This window comes from Microtus ochrogaster, chromosome 10, assembly GCF_000317375.1.
Source record: "Microtus ochrogaster isolate Prairie Vole_2 chromosome 10, MicOch1.0, whole genome shotgun sequence".
Taxonomy (NCBI): domain Eukaryota; kingdom Metazoa; phylum Chordata; class Mammalia; order Rodentia; family Cricetidae; genus Microtus; species Microtus ochrogaster.
Genome location: NC_022016.1, coordinates 46,249,854 through 46,254,367, shown reverse-complemented (window position 1 = coordinate 46,254,367; position 4,514 = coordinate 46,249,854).

The following is a 4,514-nucleotide window of genomic DNA, read 5'->3' as shown; positions in this document are numbered from 1 at the left end:
GGCTGGGTGGCTGGGTGGCTGGGTGGCTGGGTGGCTGGGTGGCTCGGTGGCTGGCCCCTGGTGTCCTCCTCTCCTCTTTTTCTTGCTCCTTGGTCCTCCCGCAAGCCTAGGTTTCTCCTCCTATTTATTCTCTCTCACTGGCAGCGCCACGTATTTCTCTCTCCTGCCTAGCTATTGGCCATTCAGCTCTTTATTAGACCAATCAGGTGTTTTAGACAGGCAAAGTAACGGAGCTTTACAGAGTTAAACAAATGCAATGTAAAAGATTGCAACACATCTTTGTATCGTTAGGCCGATATTCCACAGCATACATAAATGTAACACATCTTCAACTAATATTCCACAACAGAGCCTAAAATTGGCCATGAGTTTGGAGCGCAACAGATACCAAATAGATGTAGAGGGTTGGAGCACCAATTGCAAGCCCTGAGGGCTGGGAGCTTGGCCTGTTCTGCTCATTGCCCAACACCTGCAATCCAGCCCATAACACGTGTGTGCTCGGTCCCTGTACAACACCAATGGAGGGAGACGAAGGCATAAGCATGTTCCTTTCCTTCAGGGGTGCCTTAGTATATGAGGTCACATGGAAGCAAAACAGAGTCATATGATCAGTTTAGAGTCAGGGTGAGATCGAGATGCCACTGACCTTGACCTCACAGGCCCTAGGTAGCACGGCACAACTCCTAGGCTAGAGATGCTTCTGAGGGAAAATGTAGAGAGCCTGAGAAATATTATTTTTCCAGCCCTTTAAAACATCTATAAATCGGGCATGGTGTTACTTGCCTGAAACCCAAGCACCTGAGAAGCAGAGGCAGAAGAATTATGAGTTCAAGGCCACCCTGGATTACATAGCAAGACCCTGTGACATGCTGTTGACAGACCTCCTCTGATGAACTGGGGGACCATTTTTATTTTCCTGGAGCATGCTGTACCCGACTGCTATATTGCCTTCGCTTGGTTTGGTGTTGGTCTTAGCTCTCCATCTCCCTGCCTGACCCTTGCTTACCATTCTCCAAACCCCCAGCTTTGTGAGGGTGGGGGCTGTGTCTGTTTTATGTTCCTGGCTTCAGAGGCTGGCCAGCACTTCACAATACTTACCAGACAGCAGATGCCCATGAACAGACAAGTAGAGACTTGCTGGGTTTAAGAAATTAATGAATTCTCAGCTATTTATTGAAGAGAATTCTCTCAGGATGCTTCCTAGGTAATGCTTCTCAGAAGTGTCCTGAGTGATTGAACGGTTCTACATTTATGGCTTGAAAATTTACGTAATGGGGACTCTGGGATCTGGAGTCACTCACTGGGTCTCTCAGGCCTTCACTTCTGTCCATGGCCTGGAAGTGGTCCTCACTGTCCAGCGTGTCCTGTATCGGCCACGGAGGCAGGTCCAGCCTCTGCTTGGGAAGGGTGATTTCATGGAAGAAGCCTTGGGGCCAAGGCCTGGGTTCAGAGGAGGTTGTGGAGTGTCTGCCCTGAGCACAGACACATGGGCCAGGCCTGCATTGTGTTGATAAAGGCCTTGAACTAACAGGTATGTATTATGATAATCGTTGCATGTGTATGTATGCATGTGACGTGTGTGTGTATGGATGTTTGTATGTCTGCATGGGGCACATGTACACATGTACATGTGGAGGCCAGAGGTTGACATAAGGTGTCTTTTTCCATTTATTAAGGCAGAGTTTTTTGTTGAACATGGAGTACATTGATTCCAGGGATTTCAGTTCACTAGCCCAGGGGTCCTGCCTCTTCCTTCTGAGCTCCTACCGGTGACTCGTCAACATCACCGTGACCCCTTGCTCTCATGGCAATCAAATGGTTCCTACTTAGTAAACACATCTGTATCTCTTCCATTCTTGCATTCTTAAAGGGGGATCTAGGCTCAGCCTACACTTCTGGAGTTGGCTTAGGCAGAGACCAGGGTCTCCAGAAAGCCCCAGAATTCCCTTCTGGGGACTAGGCATGAGCACAGTTGGCACTCAGCAGCATATGTCCCGCGGACTGGAAGCCAGGCATCCGTTGGCTGCAGGGCTGTTTCTGGCCTGTGCTGAATCTTCTTAAGCACGGCAAAGACAGGGTGGTGCCCAGAAGTGAGAGGTGTCTGTTATCCCAGATGTTGTCCAGGAGCATTCTGCCAGCAACTCTTGCTTGTTCGAGGTTCCACATCACTGATGGGGACTTGGGGGAACCACATGTGCCCGCCAGTATAGTTATTTGGGCAATGGTGATCACACCAGAAGCTCTTCTGCCTGAAGCTGTGGCTTTCAGGCCGAGGGTGGCTCACAGGGGTCCTTTGTAGTCGGTGGGTGAACAACTTCAGTGGCGTCTTCACGGTTGATTTGGAGAGACTGGCTCCATGGCTGACAGCACGGGAAGTTGTTTGAGCTCTCTGGCCCTGACCCTCTTGCTCTGGAAAGTGGTTGTTAAGAAGACTCAACCCCCTCCCCCCCACATGTCTGCCCGGGACTTGAGAGACTTAATTGGATAAAGCCTCCTCTGCTAGGCCACGTGAGCCACATTCATCAGTGCCCAGGGTAGCAATGTTTGGTTCTAGCAGTTTCAAAGCCCAGGCAGGCCGCTCTCAGGATGTTGCTGACTCAAGGGGGGGACTCCCCAGACGATAGATGACGTCACAGTCCATCTTCACAGTGCCCTTTACACAGGAGCAGCACCCAGGCAGTGAAGACACTGCCTGGAAGGCGGACCCATGCTTTCTGTGCTCCAGGGCGCTCACCCGAGTAACAGATCCAGGCCTCACAGAAGTACTGCAAGAGTCTTGGCTTTGATCTCTCCTGTGTCAGTGAGGACCCTGGACACAGGCAGGTGGAAGGGCACACCCACCTGTCGCTATGACCCAACCTAATCTGTGTAGAGGAGGTGAGCCTTTCTTGACTTACTCTAGGGTGTGGCTCCCTCTCCCCCACTGAGGAACCTCAGGGCCCTGAACGAATGTCTCTGTGAACAGGTCTATGGGTTTGGCCAATGCATACAAAAGTGGCTCCCTGAGTTCTCCCAGGCAATCAGTGGCAATGATGTTTTCTCAGAAGTCTGAAGGAGCATTCAGCCCTCCTAAAGGCTCTCATCATCCTCAACTCAAACCCTGGGCCAGTTTCCAGAGAGCAGAGAAATCTGGTTGGCTATTCCCGGGAGCCATTCTGGGCCTCCGAGGAGCCGGCTGTTGCCATGGTGTCTGCGTTAGCTTCTCTCTGACTGGGTCCAGCCGGCATGGTTCAGGTAAGCACCAGCAGGTCGTGCCTGGCTGCTATCAATGTTGCCAGGGGATGCCAGCCCCCAAGAGGCTCTGGGGCTGCTGATGGTAGGGTAGGCGTAGGGTCCGTAGTGGCATCTTTGTTCTCGAGGCTGATCTCTCATTTTGAAAGAGTCCCTGCCTGTGTCCTGCACAGTGTTGAACACAGCATCTGGCTTCAGGGCAACCCCGATGGCTCCATCCGTTCACCTACCTGGTGCTTAGTGTCCAGTACTGTGGCTATGATGAGGGAGTAAGAAACATCCCAGGGCCTGCCATCGTGGAGCTTCCACTTCAGTGGAAGAGGGAACTTCTAATTAAGTATGCTAATTAATGCTAATTGATGCAAATTCATGCCGAGAGTTATCTGGTGCTGGCTGGCCACAGAAGTTGCTCTAACTGAGAAATCTATGCAAGTTGAGGCCCCCAATGAGTGTGTGTTGACCAGAGGAGAAGGAGAAGCTTCCTAGCACTGAGGAAAGCATAGGCAAAGACCCTGTGGTGGGATGCATGGATGGGCAGTGTGGTTGGAGCAGAGAGAACAAGAAACAACATGGAACAGACAGAGGAATCTGACTTTAATCTCAAGGGTCATCAGAGAGCTTTTAAGCAGAGAGATGTGGTCTGATCTCTTTGAAAATGATCAGGTGGCCGCCAAGGGAAGAGCTGGAGGCATAGAAGGTAGGAGGCATAGAAAGCGACCCTCAATAAATACTTGACCCCTGCATTTCAAATCCACCCCCACATCCCTTCCTACTGCCTCCGCTTTACTCAGGTCTCTGCATCGTGTTCACACAGCTCTAACCAGCCCCCAGCTGGACTTGTGGCATCCGATCTTGCCCTGATTATCATCTGCTGTGCCTGAGGTGGCAGAGTTCCCGTCAAAAGCCTGGCTTTGATCGAATACCACGGAGGACAGGCTGTGACCACCCACTTACAGCACAATGTGCAGACTGAGTAGTCACAGTCCCCGCTCCGTCCCCTTCCCTCCAGCTTCCGGAACACACAGTGACTTAACTCCCCAGGGCTGCTTTCTATTTGAAGCCTGTGCCTCATCCTGTAAGGTCCACCTGAGAGCAGGGTCTCTTCCGCATGTTTCCTGTTCCCTCTTTAGGGCAAAGGGCAGATGGACCAGAGCATCTCCCCAGACCACGGTCTTGATTTAATTCTGATGCCATAGTTAATATTGACTGTCAACTTGCCGGGATCTTGAATCACCTAGAAGACAAGGCTCTGGGCATGCCTCTGAGGGAGTTGCCTAAATTTG